General features: G+C 42.0%; 1 protein-coding gene across 5 annotated transcripts in view; it reads right to left on the bottom strand.

The window, feature by feature from the left end:
- The window catches only part of NCOA7 (nuclear receptor coactivator 7), a 161,732-nt gene extending 153,338 nt beyond the window's left edge, over positions 1–8,394 (bottom strand). For 3 of the 5 annotated variants that reach the window (XM_027551065.1, XM_027551063.1, XM_027551060.1), the window contains exon 1: positions 7,307–7,899. The gene's annotated coding sequence lies outside the window, so the exon portion shown is untranslated. Of the gene's footprint in view, positions 1–7,306; positions 7,900–8,024 lie in introns of those variants that run through there. The other 2 variants (XM_027551062.1, XM_027551064.1) reach the window with 2 other exon arrangements.
- Between the last annotated feature and the right edge of the window lie 9,815 nt (positions 8,395–18,209).

An 18,209-nucleotide genomic window follows, 5' to 3' on the forward strand; every position in this document is an offset into this window, starting at 1 on the left:
TATGTAGTTGGTTTATGTCCCCCATCCCCACCCCCAAATTCATACACTGAAAACCTAATGCTCTAGGTGATGGTATGAGGGAGGGCACTGAGGAGGTGACTAGGTCATGAGGGATCCCCTTCCACCATGTGAGGACACAAACAAGAAGGCCCTGAGTCTACAACTCCAAGAGGGCTCTCACTAGAACCTGATCATGTTGGCACTCTGATCTCCCAACTTCCAGCCTCCAGAACTGAGTAATAAATTTCTGCTGCTTATATGCCATCCAGTCTATGGAATTTTGTTATAGCAGCCCAAATGGACTCAAATGATTCCTTCCTAGAATGCTTAGTAAAGTGTGTTCAATTGAAACTATTTTAAAAGATACCAGAGGGTTGCTAACTAGCTGTTTCAGTGGGAGCCTATAGATAGACAAGTACCTCAGGGGAATCACCGGGACCCAGGGCTGAAGGCTCAGCTGTAAACACCTGGGGCCATAAGGACTGAGCAGGCTCTCCCAACACACTAACAGCCTAAAACTGTGCTTTATTCCACACAGCAGGGGCTGTACTTATCCGAAGGCTGGCACAGTCATTAATGGTACTCGAGACACTCAATTTCTCGTATCAACATATCTGGGAACACAACTCAGTAAACCTAATGTTTGCTTATAAGTGTGTGTAAGTTGCTCAGTCATGTCTGATTCTTTGCAACCCCATGGACTGTACCCGCCAGGCTTCTCTGTCTATGGAATTCTCCAGGCAAGAATACTGGAGTGGGATGCCATTCTCTTCTCCAGGGGATCATTCCTGACCTAGGGATCGAACTGGGGTCCCCTGCACTGCAGGCAGATTCTTTACCATCTGAGCCACCAGGGATGTTTGCTTAGTGAGGTCAGAATTACAGAAGGAAAATGAAAGCTCTACAGGGATCTCACACCTACAGAGCAGTCTCACAAATTTTTCCTATCTTCTACATGGCTAGCGTGGTTGGTGAACAGAATCATCCACTAGTCAGAGGATTCTACCGGAACAGTGGGGAACCAAAGCTATTAAATTCTTACCCACTAAACCCTCTGTTAATCAGTTAACAATTTACCTCATGCCAGGCACTCTGCAATAAAATTGAGCACCTAGGACACTCTCTGATTACCTGGCTTGGAAAGAAAAATACCACATTTGCATACTTAGGAGTCACTTCTTAGGATGAGCTACTGTCTCCAGATGGTTCATGTCATCTATCAGGACTGATGGTTAACACTTTCAATTTTTTAAGGGTAGCCCCATACATGGAGAGTTTCACTCCTTTATGTACCAGCTAGAGAGGCAGAGGCAATACACACACACACACACATGCACACACATACACATGCACACACACACATGCACACACACACATACACACACATACACGCACACACATGCACACACACACTCTCTCTCTCAGGGACATAATAAATATGGAGGTTTTTTTTTAAATGAGTGTTAACACAAAGTTTGAAAATTAGTAAAGTAAGGTAGGGATGCTCAAGAAAATAAATCATATGGACATGTATTTTACTGAGCGTTGGGCAATGAGTAGTAGAGGAGAGATGACTAGTTAAATAAAGCTTCAACCTTCAATTTTTTTTTTTGGACCCATCAGAGCATGTTATCCAAAATCACAATTATTTTTCTACTAGCAAGGCAGTTGTGCTATTGATGAGAAATGCCTGTTCCCAGTATGGACGCCTACTTGCTACACTACATATAGAAGGCTCCATGAGTTTCTGGAATCTCAACCAAGAATGGTCCGTACCAAGAATGGTCCGTAGAGATGACACCAGAACTGAGTGTGGCCTGCTAATGAAAATAGTAGGACAAGGGTTCCACGCAGAGGAAATGGCCTGGAGAAGAAAAATCATATGCAATGCATGCGCAGGAAGTGACAGACAGTTCTGTGTTACCAAAATAGAGATTCTGAACTCGGGGTCTGTAAACAAGGACACAGAGGCAAAGCAGTGTGTTCAGTGTCTGGTGAGACCACGAGCTTTCATCAGATATATTTTTTTAAGTATCCCTGATTGGGGATGGGGAGATAAGTTAAGAAAAACTGTGTGCCAAATGCGTGACAGGCGGGGCAGGGGACAAGAGATGAATTCCTCAGGGGCCACAAGACCAGGCTGAGTCATGCTGGACTCCTTTCTGTACAGACTGGGATCCTTTAGTAGAATGAAAAGCGATGTGTACAAGGCTGAAATGTAGGCGAAAGTGAAGTGCAGGCAACAGTCCAAAGCACCTCAGGAGCAAAACAAGAGCAGTGGGAATGGAGAGAAGGGAATCAGAGAAATGATTAGGAGACAAAACAAGCAGGCTGAATATTCACGTTCGCTTGTATCAATGTATGCACAGAGTGTCTCCGGGAGGATTCTCAATTAACTGATAACACTGGTTGCCAGTGGACAAGGGAGGCGGGTAACCAAGAAAGAGGATGAGAGGGCATCCTTCCCACTGTTTACCCATTTGTACCTTTTGAATCACACGAAGGTAATGCCTACTATAAAAATAAAACGTTTTTTAAAAAGACATGGAGCTTATCATAATGAGATGCCTCTATTTAAAAATTTGATTTTTTCTCTCCAAACCCCCTCTCAGTGTTTCAAGTTGCACTTCTGAACTCAGATTATTTTTACCTCAAAGGCTCCTGGACTGCACCCATGGTTGTCCTTTGAGAAGGGCCAGTCTCTCTGTTGACGGCGGTGATAAATGTATGAAACTGAAGTGGACACCATACAGATGTAAATAAACAACTACTTCCCTGGTTACATTCAACCAACTTAACATGTAGTTGTCAAAATACTCGAATGAAGAAAGTCTGATCAATTAACTCAGGGACCTCAATCTTCTCAATTTTAAGATAAGAGCTCAAAGAATCTCTATGATTAGTAAATCATAGTTTACTAAATACAAAGTTTTTTACTAAATACAAACTAAATACAATAGTTTACTAAAAACAAAGATGAATCAAATAAATTACTGATGTGAAGGAGATCAGATGTGAGGTCCAGTGTGGTGAGTGTTAAGCTAATATAGGCTAACCCTTTAGCCTATATTAGCTTTTTTTTTTTTTAATTAAATAGGATGAATCTCCTATTCAGCCTGATAACAGCATATAAAGCAGGTACTCCAGAAATAACTGACTTAAAGTGAATGGTTTGACCAATTTTAAATTAGCCAATAGCAGACATAAATTTAATAGTTAAAAAATAAGTGGATCTTAGCTTTGCAAAACTAAATAAGTTTTTATTTCCCATTTGTTTCCCATTTGGCCATAAAGCTCAAATACACTAAACTTGCGATACTTGTTCAAAGCATAGTTAATGGTACCTATTAAACTTATTAATCAAAACATACTGTGTCCAAAGATCAATTCTGCAAATGTTTCCATTCATTGATTTTATGTTTTATATTTTGACTTGTTCTACAAAAGATGTTGTGAGTCAGCTTAAAATAATAAATTCAATAAAACGGGAAACTCTATTAGGTAAAAAAATCAGAATAAGAAAAAAAGGTAGACCAGAAACTCAAGACCAAAGGGAGAGTTAGATCATCAATATTAGCTCATAGGTTTTTACAGGGTTATTAAAATTAAGTTGCAAATTTGACTCTGCATTTCCTAGTTGCAAAGCAGAAAGGGAAACTTAATCGATTATCTAATTCTAGTTCTGCATGATGAAAAGAAAAAAGGACACTCAATAATTATTCATGGGAGATAAAGCTTTTCTTTGGCATTTAGAGTTGAATGGAATTTCTTGCATGAGCCTTCAAATAGGAGCTGTAAAATGAACTATGATCTTAATAACCCCATCTCTTAAGTAACTTAACAGTAGGTTTCTTGTGACTGTCTTTATTAATAGAGCGCTTCCTTGTGAGCACGATTTGGGGGGAGGGGTGCAAAGAATGCAAAACAAAGTCAACAAAGTACACAGTTTCTGAAGATCTGGCTACACACCTGGCCTAACACCTAGGACTGGAGGGGAATGGGTGGACATCACAGCCTTTGTTCAGCCAGCTCTCTATATACACATTTCTCTCATATAAGCTTCTGATCAAATTTATGAGCAGACAAGTCATAGTCCCCAGCACTCTATACCACCATTAAAGGGAGATTAGAATACAACAATTATTCTTCATCCACTAGTTCCCCATATTTGAAACTCAAGATTATATAAATTTTCTTTTCTCTGCTTTTTCTGCAACCATAACAATGCTCGTTCTAATATAGGTGAATTGAGTGGATGTTACCGGATGTAAACAATAACAAAATTATCCACTGGGATTTAAAAAAAAGGACAGTAAGGACATTTAGTGGGCTTCCCAGCAGTCGCTACTGGTAAAGAACCCATTTGCCAATGCAGGTGGCAAAGGAGATGTGGGTTCCATCTCTGGGTTGTGAAGATCTGAAGGAGGGCATAGCAACCCACTCCAGTATTCTTGCCTGGAGAATCCCATGGACAGAGGAGCCTGGACGGCTACAGTCCATGGGGTTGCAAAGAGGTGGACACAACTGAAGCTACTTAGGATGCACGCACACAAGCGACATTTAGCAAGGAAGGGACAGGGGTTTTGGTAATAAAACCTTAGGAAAGATATAGAAAAATAAGATAGAATAAATCCAGGTCTTAGGATTGAATTCCAGTGGTGCATGTGGAGGCAAGGAGCTAGGGGACTCAGTGGTCAAACCCAGGTAGTGAGTCATTCAGTTGCAGAGGCGCTGTGCACTGGGATGCAGGTCTCAGAGAGAAAAATGCCTCTTTCATTCTGACATTAGAAACTGATTCCAAGGCCAGGAGTGCCAGCACAATCAAGCTATCTGCAACAAAGAGAGTTTAATGTAACTGCAGGGGAGGGTTCTTTTAAGAAGTTTAGAATGAGCAAAGAAGAATGATATAAATTAACTGCTCAATATCCTTGACTACAAATTTAACATGCATAAAATGTAGCTATCTTTATGTCATGAGAGAATTTTTGCTCTGTTCAAATAAATCATAACGTATTTTTCATAAGCTCTCTCCTACTGTTGGTTCGCCCAGTCTCGCCACCTTTTACATAAAAGTGTTATTTCCTCACCATCTAACAAGAGCCCAAGTAGGCTGGAGGAGCAATAGTAATAACTTTTGTGGAAATAAGTTTTGGGGGTAATATGTAATAAGGATGGTGAAGAGTATTAAAATGATAAAAAAGGAAAGGAAGAAAAAGGAAAGATAATAAGTGACTGGATCATTCCCAGATAATTTTGTTAAACAAAGTGAAAAAAGGTTAATACTGACTCATAAAACTTACATAATGGAAAAACAAAAACAAAACTGGAAATACCATAGTGCAAAAATAAAGCAAATGAAATGTAATGCAGTTATCCTTGATGATTTCAAGACAACATAAAATTAAAAAGGAGAAAGGAAACAAACCTTCCAAACCCTCGATTTCACAACCACTTTGGTTCTCAAACTTGAAAACTGATATGTTTATATACTGAGGGAAACCCATACTGTTGAAAATGTGTATCTATATCATGTATTTTGAATCATTTAGGAATCACAGACTCTTCTAAATGTTTTATTTTCACCTTTACCTGTAATAAATACATTATAATTAGGTCAACCACAACAACTCAACCCTAAAATAAGTTAATATGTCACTTATTAACCAAATCACTGTTATTCCTGGAGTAACCTGAAATTTACTTTACACAAGTTGCACTTTTTAATTGTGTTTTAGAGTTTAATTAAAATAGGTCTGATTACCCATTAGAAAAAATGTGCAAGCTTAAAAATGAAATTAACTTATATTAGCATTTGGGGAGAATTACCTTATTTAACAACACATTAAAGAAGGAAAACATATGGTCCTAAAAATGTCAAAGTAAAAGTAAATGTTGCTCAGTCATGTCCGACTCTTTGCGACCCCATGGACCGTAGCCTACCAGGTTCCTCCATCCATGGGATTTTCCAGGCAAGAATACTGGAGTAGGTTGCCATTTCCTTCTCCAGGAGATCTTCCCAACCCAGGGATCGAACCCAGGTCTCCCACGTTGCAGGCAGACGCTTTACTATCTGAGCCACCGGGGAAGTCCCAGTGTCAAAATTCAACTTAAATGTTGAGATAACTGATTTTGACTATTTATGCAAAGAAGTAATTTTAAAAATACAGTTAAGCTTCAACCACCATAGGGTAAACAAATATGTTTTAAACCTAAACTGTCTTTAGATGAAGCCTGAAGCACAGCTCATTTCAACAAATAACCCATGAGCACCTATTATGCATCAGACCAGGGGATTAGGACACTGAACAAGAGGAAGTCTCTGTCCTCCTGGAGCTCTCAACCTTAATACGTTAATAAAATCGGAGCGTACAATGATCCACTTTCCCAGACTCTAAACTTTACTGCTTAATACGAAATTTAAAAATGATAGCCTGTTTAGAGATAATCTTGCCAAAAGGTTATCGTTCGTTCTGATGTACGAAATTTACACTTGGCAGAGAAGAAACAATTTATAGCCAGTTTCTCAAAAGTACAAACCTTATTAACATCTAGCTGGAAGCCAGGCTGCGCCCAAGGCTGCCTCTGCTGGCGGACTCCGAGCATCTTTCCAGCAGATTCTAAACTCCCTACACCTGTATCAAACTTGCCATGCTCCCGAACACATCTCTTCATGAAAGCTGAAGGCTCGCTCCCAGGTAGGCAGCACGAGAATTCCCCAGCCTCATCTAGCTCCTGAATATCCGATTTCTAAAGGGGCCTTCTCCAACTGGCCCTAAATGACTGACTAGAAGAATCTGAGACGTCAATTTCACGTATCAATCAGCTAGCTCCGAAATACATCAAAATCCTGAGTGACTTCTACCTGCCGCTAGAATAACTCTTTGCGTGGCTGCACACTGGGAGAAAACAGGAAGGCATCTGTTCATCAGGCCGAAAAAATACGGTGACATTTATCCACCTGAGTTGCTGAAAATTCGGCGGTGCTCCCTCTCTCCATCCCCCACTAACCCTCACACCAATCCATCCTCCCCACCCCTGCAAGCAGCGCGGGCCCCTCTGGGCCCAGGGGCTGGACGGGGAAGGGTCACGCTCTCCTTCGCCACCGCTCGGCCTCCCGAGCTCAAGAGGAGGCTGTCAGGTTAACGGGGGGGTGCTGCGCCCAGCGCCATTAGAACACCTCCGAGCGCCGCACCGAGCTCCGGCGGGAGGCAAGTTTCGCGGGTCCCGGCCCCGGCCCCCGGCCCCTCCGCAGCGGCAGCATCAGCCGCGGGTGGCGGCCAGGGCTGGTCCCCGCCTCGCCACCTACCTACTACAGGGCGGGGGCGCCGGCTCCTCGGGTCCCGGAGAAGGGCGTCGGGAGCTCGCATTTCTGGGAGCGGTGGCCTCTGCCGCTGGGCGCGGGGGAGCGCATCCTCCGGGGTGGGTGGGAGGAGGGGTCGGGGGAGGACCGCGCGGTGACGCGGAGCTGGGGCAGGAGGGAGGAGCGCCCAGGCGCGCGCCCCGCGGGACCAGCGTCCCGTGCTAGTGGACGCGGTGGCCAGTGCCACCGGGACTCCTCAGGCCTCTCCCCTTCGCGCGGCGCCTAGCCAACCCTGCGGGTACGCCCGCGAGTCAGGACATCGGCCGCGACAGGCTGCCGGGCCCGGCTGGAGGCGGGGAGCTGCGGGTGGAACGACGCGGTGCAGACGCCCGCCTCTAGCTCCGCCCGGTCCGCGCCACGCTCGGCGCCCCTCCGCCGCGGCGGGGGCCGGGGAGCTCGGCGGTTTGGCTCGGTCGCTTGGGCTGCAGCTGCTGCATCCTCCCCGCCCCGGCGATCTCCGGGCTGGGAGGCTGGGGGCACCCGCGACTGCTGGCAGCCTCGGCGGCCCGGGCGCAGCCCCTGACCCGGCCCGGCGGCCCCGCCCCGGAGAGCTGCGCGCGCGGCCTCTGCAGGCCGCGGCCCTTTGTGACGCCTCCCGGGAGCGAGCTCGTGGCGCTTCCCGCGGCTGGCCGGCCGGCGGCGGAACCTAAGAAGGTCTTCTTACCTCACCCCGGGCGGGTAATCCCCTACTGCTGGCCACTACACTCAGTGTGAATACGGCTTTGAGAGCAGAGCTCGAGTTCGTGTCTCTCGAGCATAAAAACCTTGAGGTTCCTTGTAGCTCGGGGACCGCTGGTCACAGTAAATTCATCCTTCTGTCCTTTCCGGCGTTGTGTTTCGCAGTGGGGCCCCCATGTCCTCCCCCCTCCCGCTCCCATCCTCCGCACAGCATCCGGGGTGCTGCCAAATTGCTGTCATTGCAGCAGTGGGGACCGAGCAATTGAGCCCTCCAGGCTGACTCTTGGCAAAGACCCGAGGGAGCCTGGGTTGGGAAGCTTGGCATCAGCTGCGGGCCAGTGCCTGTGAGCTTCCCATCCCCATTGGGGAGCTGTTCCTTCTAAGGTCCCATGACCAGCACTGCAAGATGACTAGGAGGATTTGGCCGTGAAATTGACCCTTACGTAAGGAAAAGACTTAATGGTGGAGCCTGCAGCTGGTGCGATAACACTGGTGTATCAGAGGCCAAACACACAGGCCCAAGAGATAGCAGCCTCCGCTGGCTTGTTGCTGCTGCTTATGCTGTAACAGCCTCTCATGAAAGACAAGCGAAGCATTTCACAGAGATGGCTTTGGAATTTCAGTTGCAACTGCTCACGTTATACTGTCTTGCAAAATATGGAATAATTACCCAATTCTGCACTGAGCATGTATAAAACTGGACCTCGGGTTTACATCTTTTTGCTTTGAATGTGAGGAATTGGAAATTTTCCTCTTTTTTTTTTTTTTTTTTTCTTTAGGCATTATGTTATTTGTAAATGACTTCCAAGGGAAAATAAGGCTCCTGCAATTTAAAGAGCTGATTTCATTGAATCAGAAGAGGTTTGGGACCTCCAGAGAAACTGAGAGGCTCTCACACTTCTTTGATGTTTTTGAAATCTAAGATTAATGTAAAAACTGGCAAAGACACGTTCCATAGCAGTACAAGCTGTGGTAAAATCGTGATAAAACTTTTAAGATGAATTCTTCTAAGTACGTAGACATCCAGTGGGGTAGGACCTGTGTTGTGTATGGGTCAGGAAACACAGGCCACAAGCCTCGGTTACATCCAGAGACTGATTTGATCGAGAGCCCCATTTTATTTTCAAAAGTACCTATTATTATTCATGATATTTTGCCCCATATTCAGAACAACTTGACTAACATATGTATATATGTGATGAATAAGTGAAAGAATGAAGTCACCCAGTGAGGTTTGGCAGTTGCTTACTCTTAACAACATTTGTTAAGAGGTCTGCTTTAGATTGTAGTTTGTGCAGGAAATGTCCCTTGAGTTGCAATTCTGGACTGTTTCCAACCTTCCACCAAAAGTCCCCTTTTGTTTTTCTCTCTATGGACCCCAGATTTTGTCAAGAAAAAAACAGCGATCTTTTTTTATTAGACAAACATATTTTAAAAGTACTAACCATCAATTATAAAATGTTTCTCTGCCTCTCAAAAACATTGCTTCTAATTTAAGGATCCTCTTTACTATCTTCATGAACTGCTCTAGAACTACAGGCTACCTCACATGCTTATTATAACATTTTATTACAGTGAAAGTTTCGGTAGAATAAAGACTTCTGCCCTTCAGTTTAAAGAGGGAGAAAATTCCCCCTTAACTATTGTTTTTTCATTTACTCGACGTTTACTGATTTGCCTAAGCCTTGTCTTTACAGAGAAATCCAAAGAAATAAACCATTTCCTTATGCTCTAGATCTGTGCTGTCTCATACAGTTCCCACTAGCCACATGTGCCTATTTAAACTAAATTTAAAATGTAGTTTTTCATTCCACTAGCCACATTTCAAGTGCTAAAGAGCTACGCACGGCTAGAGACGACTCATTGGACAGCAGAGAATAGAAATTTCCGTTATTTCAAGAAATCCTTTTGGACAGCACTGCTCTAAATAGAAAGTGAAATTTTAATTGAAATAAAAGATATAGTATATAAACTTATTTGGGAAATCTTAGTACAGTACAAATCAAACCTCAGTAGAATGTGTACTTCTTAACAGGGTAATCTCTAAGATTTCAGGCTCTGACTTCAGACTTCAGCTCCATCACATGCTTACCTTGGGTAAATAATTTAACTTCTGTTGCTGTTATCTGTAAAAGGCAGACGATAACAGTCACAAATATCAGGATTGATATAGGGCTTCCCTGGTGGCTCAGATGGTAAAGAATCCACCTGCAATGTGGGAGACTTGGGTTTGATCTCTGGGTTGGGAAGATCTGCTGGAAGAGGGCGTGGCAACCCACTCCAGTGTTCTTGCCTGGAGAATCCCTCTGGGCAGATGAGCCTGGCGGGCTACAGTCCTTGGAGTCACAAAGAGTTGGAAACGACTGAGCTTCTAAGCACAGCACAACACACACAGGGATTAAGGGCTTCCCAGGTGGCTCAGGGGTAAAGAATCCACCTGTCAATGCAGGAGAAGCAGGTTCAGTCCCTGGGTCAGAAAAACACCCTGAAGAAGGAAATGGCAACCCACTCCAGTATTCTTGCCTGGCAAATCCCATGGACAAAAGAACCTGACAGGCTACAATCCACTGAGTCACAAGTTTAGTTCAGTCACTCAGTCTTGTCTGACTCTTTGCGACCCCGTGGATGGCAGCATGCCAGGCGTCCCTGTCCATCTCTCAGAACCTACTCAAACTCATGTCCATTGTGTCAGTGATACCATCCAACCATCCTCTGTCACCCCTTCTCCTCCCGCCTTGAATCCTTCCCAGCATCAGGGTCTTTCCCAATGAGTCAGTTCTTCGAATCAGGTGGCCAAAGTATTGGAGTTTCAGCTTCAGCATCAATCCTTCCAATGAATATTCAGGACTGATTTCCTTTAAGATTGACTGGTTGGATCTCCTTGCAATCCAGGGTCAGACACAAATTAGCAACTAAACAACAGCAAAAACAATAGGAATTACATGAGATAATTCATGAATGATGTTTAGACTAAATTCTGGAACATGACTTCCAAGAAAGGTACTTTTACAGCAATATACGTTATTATAAGAGTTTTTTTTTTTTTTTTAATTATACCCTTAGCACTCCTCACTGTACTTGGGTAATAGAAAGTGCTTGGTAGACACTGAGTTGATGAGAAATTATAAGGCAACACTGATTTTATGTCTTTGAGGGCCTCGATTAAATATGAAAACAGACTTTTCCATCTCTATTGCAGGTTAGAGGCCATTCTAGAACAATTTAGGTAGAACTGTCATGTCGCTTTTCCTGGGGTAAAGAACCCTGTATGATGAGACTTTGGAGCAAATAGAAGCAGAGATTTTTTTTCAGCCCTTAAAGGAAGAAAAGAGAGTCGGTTGCCCACCTCTTTTTTGCCCCTCAGGGTAGGAATGGGATAATGGGACCCCTATCCCAGAGTTCAGGCATCAGGTGTTCTCCCAAGGGACTTTCCAGAGGCGTGAGTAGGAATTCCACAGCTAAGGGAACATCACCAAATAATAGCAACCATTACTGCAAATGTGTTCTGTATTTTTCTTACATAGCTATCCAAGAATAGTTTTGTAATGAAGTATGACCAGTGCGCCTGCTTCTAACCACAATACTAGTAACCTCTCATGAAACGGGAATTCCAGAAACAGAGGCAAATACTGCTGCAGCACTTTGTCAAAATGAAAACCCCCCTGGTAAGGAATGAGCTCACAACCACAGAAAGACCTGAAACTTCTATGGGAGTATTCTCTGGAAAAGAAGAGATTTTTTTTACTGGGTACTAAATTTAATCTACCAGCACTAAGACAGTTCATTCTCAAGTGGTTAAACCAATCCTGCTTTTTCTAGCACAAAGAGAAAAACATATCTGCTTTCACACATCTGCCTTAGGCTGGTTGAGACACAGGAGTTCCGTAGGAGGGAATACTACCTCTGGGAGGTCTGTTGGAAAGTTAACTTGCACCTAAAGATGCAGATTAGAGTTCACTGTTTAACAGTGTTGAAGGCAGTGGCTCTTTTTCACAACTGGGGTCATTGGTCCAGAATATTATAGATAACTATCTTGAGTTTTGAGGAGAATGCAAACAGCTTCTTTTGTGGGTCCACCTAGGTTCAGGGCTTTTCTCAGCTTGTTATAAAGAGGAGGTAGAAATCGTGTCTAAAGAGGAGGGGGAAATTTTCTTGTCATTTTAAAAGAGGAAGAGCCTGCCAGAGCACACTGAGAAAGAAATACTGACATATATAGCAATGAATTGCTGTCTGGGTGCCTGTTAGCGAGCAGAACTTATGGCTGATTATTTAGAATAAGCCCAAATATAAGAATTCATTATATTTTTCAATTTAATTTCTGAAAAACTAGTTTAAAGAACATAGTGCTAAGATAATTATTTAAGATATAATTTAAAATTCTGAAATGAAGCCCTAAATTCAAAGTGATGTTAAGTGGTGACTGTTGTTTGGACTTATTTGAGTCAAATTTACAGTGCGGTAAGCTAAAAAGGGGACTTCCCCGGTGGCTCAGATGCTAAAGAATCTTCCTGCAATGCAGGAGACCCGGGTTCCATCCCTGCGTTGGGAAGATACCCTGGAGAATGGAATGGCCACCCACCCCAGTATTCTTGCCTGGAGAATTCCATGGACAGAGAGGAGCCTGGCAGGCTATAGTCCATGGGGTCATAAAGAGTCAGCCACGACTAAGCAACTAACACTTTCACTTTTTTCAAGCTGAAAAGGGAGTTTTTCAAAGGAAATAATTAGAGATTCATAAAAAGTTGCAAAAAATGTACAGGGAAGGCCCGGGTTTTCCCCTATTTATCCCCCAAAGATAACATCTTGTGTAACTACAGTACTCTATGAAAACCAGAAAATGGCGCTGATTTAATCTTTAGAGCTCATTGCCTCTGTGTGTTTATGTATGTGTGTGTGATTTCTATACATTTTATCATCAGTACAGATCCTTCTACACACAATAAGATATAGGACCAGTCTATCATTCCCACAAAGGTGCCACACCTGCCCTTTACCATCACCTCCATCTTCCTCCCCACCGCATCTAATTCCTGTAAATCACTAATCTGTTCCCATCTATATACTTTCAAAAAAAATTCTATATAAATGGAATCTATAGTATATAACCTTTTGTATTGTCTTTTTTTTCCCCATTCAGCATAATTCCCTTGAGATTTATCCAAGTTGATATAGGTATCAATAGTTTTTTTTAAATATTTCACTGTGTGGGTGTACCACAGTTTAACCATTCATCCACTGAAGGATGTTTCAGTTGCTTCCAGTTTTAGGTTATTATGAATAAAGCTGCTATAAACACTTGTGTGCAGATTTTATGTGAACATAAGGTTTCACTTTTCTGGTATAAGTGCCTAAGGGTACAACTGACTGGGTCATTATATTATGTGCATACTTAGTTTTATAAGAAACTGCCAAGATATTTTCCGAAGTGGTTGTACCATTTTACATTCCTATCAGCAAAATATGTGTGATAAATGGTACATTGATGATCTATTAAATGAACTTATTAAATTGAAGTACAGTCAAATGCTTCTTTTATCAATATTACCCACTACTCTACTAACTGTAATTGCTTGTTTACTTGAACCCTGACAGACTAAACTTCAAGATCAGGCATCCTGTACCTAACATAGTGACTAACATATATTAGACCGTCAGTAAATATTTGTTCAGCAAATCAACAAATTAATGAACAGAAAAAGAATAGCTGAATCAGTTTGAAATCAAAGTGAAAAACTGAGTTATCCATAAATTATAACTAGAACTGAATTTGAGCTGGATACCATGATTTTTTTTCCAATATATAACATTTTCCAGCTAGAAATTGGCACTCTATAAGGTAAGTCATTTGTAGGTCAATTAATCAATAAAAAATATGTCAGGCCAAGGTTATTTGCTGTAGTACTTTAACAGCAATACATTGAAAATAAATGGCCAATGATATAAAACTGCTTTGATAAAATATCTATACAATGGAATACAATTCAGTTAATAAAATAATCAAAAAACTATGTAAAGAATGGACACCTTTCAAAAGAAATTAATAAAAAGGTTACAGAAAAGTATGTGGAGGATGCCCATTCTTATGTAACAATTTAAACAAGGAAATTTAAAAAGATATAAGCATTAAAGATGTTAATATTCCAAATCATTTACAAAGTATTGGGTGTGCCTGGACTACCTTATGTCAGAAAGCAAATAAATGCTAAGAAATTTACAGGAACATGTTGAAAGAATAGAGGAGAAAGCTTAAAGGGACTCACTGTGGCCATATTTAGGACAATTTAACTATTAAGTGAATAACGACAGCAGTAGATTATAACACATTGACTAAAAACACAAAAATAAAAAAAGAATGTGAGTCCAAACTGTTATTTTATAAATAACGGAGGAGAGAAAGCGAAGTTCTTTCCATGAGAATGATAAAATAACACCGTTTTGCAGTTACCACGGTAGTAACTGATTCATGCAAGGATCATCAGTGGATGCTAAAGCCAATGGGTGAGATTTTGCAGGGGAAGAGAAAATCCAAACATTTTCAAAGTATTACTCCCATGGGTGATGTTTGCTTTTTTTTTTTTTTTTTAATACTTGTTCATTACAAGTGTAAAGGGTAACTTTACAATGGAGAAATATAGCACATACCTTCACCAAATGATCCAGCTTACTGTGTTTGTTTCCTACTGGTGCTGTGAAAAAAATCACCACAAACTTCCTGGCTTACAACACCACAAATTTATTATCTTACGGTTCTGGAGTCCGGAATTCTGACATGGGTCTCACTAGGCTAAAATCCAGGTGTTTGTTGGCAAAGCTGTTTTCTTTCTGGAAGCTCTGGGGGAGAACCTTTCCCTTGCCTTCTTCAGCTTCTAGAGGCCCCTTGCATTCCTTAGCTCATGGGCCTCTTCCTCCACTTTCAAAGCCAGAAAAGGCTGGTTGAGTCTTCTTGGGATCACATCCCTGGATGTCCTTCTGGATTTAAAAGGACCCCTGTCATGATTCTGGGCCCATCCAGGTAAAATCCAGGATAATCTCCTCTCTCCCTCTCTCTCAAATTCCTTAAGTTAATCACACCTGCAAAATTCCTACTGTTACATGAAGTAATATCCATGTGTTCTGGAGCTTAGGACAGGGACATCTCTGTGGGGTTCATTATCCTGCCTACCACAGTTACCATTAGAGATAACACATCAGCATTATTTGAATTATGATGTAACGTACTGAGAATAACACATCACTTAAGGTAGTTGTCTGACAAAAGAAATACTTGTCTAAACTGAAGGACTTTCTGAAGCAATTGTCCTCCACTATTCAGTGCTGTCGATGGCACCCCACTCCAGTACTCTTGCCTGGCAAATCCCATGGACGGAGGAGCCTGGTAGGCTGCAGTCCATAGGGTCGTTAAGAGTCAAACATGACTGAGTGACTTCACTTTCACTTTTCACTTTCATGCATTGGAGAAGGAAATGGCAACCCACTCCAGTGTTCTTGCCTGGAGAATCCCAGGGACGGGGGACCCTGGTGGGCTGCTGTCTATGGGGTCGCACAGAGTCGGACACGACTGAAGTGACTTAGCAGCAGCATTCAGTGCTGTAAAAAAAAAAAAAAATTGGAAAATTGTTTCAGATTAAAGGAAGAAGACTACAGAAACAAGACAAATACAATGCATAATCCTTGAGTGGACCCTGGATAAAAACAAAAAAATATAAAAGGTGTCAGACAATTGGAAAATTTCACTATGAACTGTATAATAAATAATATTGTATAAAATTCAAATTCCCCAAGTGTCATAAGTGTACTGCTTGTTCTTAGGTGTAGTATTTCAAAGTTAAGTATCATGGTGTCTGCAACTACCCTCAAATGGTTCAGAAAAAAGATCAACAGAAAGTAAACATGGCAAAATATTGCTGCTGCTGCTGCTGCTGCTGCTGCTGCTGCTAAGTTGCTTCAGTCTGTCCGACTCTGTGCGACCCCATAGACAGCAGCCCACCAGGCTCCCCTGTCCCTGGGATTCTCCAGGCAAGAACACTGGAGTGGGTTGCCATTTCCTTCTCCAAAGCATGAAAGGGAAGGGGAAAGTGAAGTCACTCAGTCATGTCCGACTCTTAGCAACGCCATGGACTGCAGCCTACCAGGCTCCTCTGTCCATGGGATTTTCCAGGCAAGAGTACTGGAATGGGGTGCCATTGCTTTCTTGGGCAAAATATTGACAACTGTTGAATCTAGATTAGTACTATAAATTAGAATATAATGCAAGCTATAAATATAATTTTAAATATTTCATCAGCTACATTAAAAACAAAAAATAAAGATAAATTAATATTAATAATTTAAGTTTTAATAATATTTTAATTCATATATTCAATTAGCATTTAAAATGTACTCAACTATTAATGAGTGTTTACATTTTTTTCCATACAAAGGCTTAAAAATCCAGTATTCATTCAACAACTATAGAACACCTCAACTCTTACTAGTCACATTTCAGTGCACAAGTCACACAGTGGATGCTTGTACCACTAAATTAGCACAAGATGGATGAAGGGGTATATGTGTGTTTATTGTTCTATACTTGCAGTTTTCTGTAGGTTTGGAGTGTTTCAAGATAAAAAGTTTGAGGAGAAAGAAATAGATATTTCTAGGAAATAGAAAATAAAAACAATTTAAAATAGCACAATTTCCAGGAGGATACAGAAGAAACTGTTAACAATGGTCAGCTCTGGACAGAAAACGTGGAGTGATTACAGGATGAAAGAGGGATGATGTTTCTTGTACTCTTTCTACCGCTTTGTACAAGATTGTCACCAAACCTATTACAACTTAAAATTATTCTAAAAGTACTATCTGCTTTATCTTTTTATCCAAAACCAGATACTTAACATTGTAAGCTCTGAAAATCCCCAATTAAGACTAAGGGCTCCACCTAGAGCGCCCGATTTCCGAAAAATTCCTTGATACAGGAAAGGAGTGTGGGTCCCATCTAAAATATAGTCATTACGTTTCGAAATTTCTTCTGGTGATGCTTCCATCTTTATTTATTAAGTCATTTTAATCTTCCTGTTTGCGTATTATTAAATAATTTTTGACAAATTTTATCAAGAATGTAAACTCCATTTCTGAATTGCTGAAAACAAGAACAAATTCTGAAGTCTACGGTGATGGGCGAAGGCTGTAATTCACAGCGGCGCCGGATGTTGCGAGCAAGTTCATTACAAATTTATATCTGTTTTACTTAAGCCTCCTTCCATCTTGCAGCGGAGCGGGGTCTCTTGGGTTACATCAGTCCAACTGAACGGTTGGCACTTTCAAAGCTGAGTTACATGCGATTGCCTTCTGCTCCTATTTCATGAGGGATTCTGAACTGAGGCTGCGCTGGAAGGTTTCTTGATTCCTTTGGTAATTGCATCATTCCCTGGCCTTTTCTCGACATAACAAGAAGTGAAGTAACTGCCCAGATAATAACAGTTTGAAAAATAGGAGGCAATGGAAGCACAGTGCAAAACGGTTTACTTGGACCCGAGTGTACAGGCCCGGGTTCTTCACTAAGCAAGACATCCGCAGCCGTCCTAGCTTCGTTAATCTGACTCCCCAATAAATAAAACAGTCGCGTCCTAAAAGGCCACGAAGCCCTTCATCGTCCACGTTTACCCCGCATGTGCTCTGTGCCAAGGTCGTGTGCAGGGTCGCACCGAGCTCTATACCGGGAAACGCTCTCCGCCCGCGGCAATCAAACGTTCCATTTCGTAAAAAATGTAGTGGGATTTTAACAACTGCGTGAGAAGGAAAGACAGAAAGACATATACCTAAAGAGATTAGATTTAGAAGGAGGAGCTAAATGACTTCGAAAATAATAAAGCAAATACAAGGTTCTGGACAGTTCTTTTAACATTGTCCAGGTATAGATATTTACACGTCATGTAATTGGAATACAATCCCAGGACGTCTTTTGCAGCGTGGCAGTCCGAAGAGGATTCGATTTGGAGTCTCCAGCCTTGGGAGCCGTCGCGGAGCTAGCCTAAGAGCGCTGAGAGTTTGCTGTAGTTTCAGAATCTGAAATCCGAAACAAGAAAGAAGTAGGCAGGGTTTAAAGTCAACAATCTTTCCCGCCATTGGTCCGGTTTACGTAGAGACTTTTAAAGAACCAAATACGCCAGGAGTGAAAACTAACTCAAGT

This window comes from Bos indicus x Bos taurus, chromosome 9, assembly GCF_003369695.1.
Source record: "Bos indicus x Bos taurus breed Angus x Brahman F1 hybrid chromosome 9, Bos_hybrid_MaternalHap_v2.0, whole genome shotgun sequence".
NCBI lineage: Eukaryota > Metazoa > Chordata > Mammalia > Artiodactyla > Bovidae > Bos > Bos indicus x Bos taurus.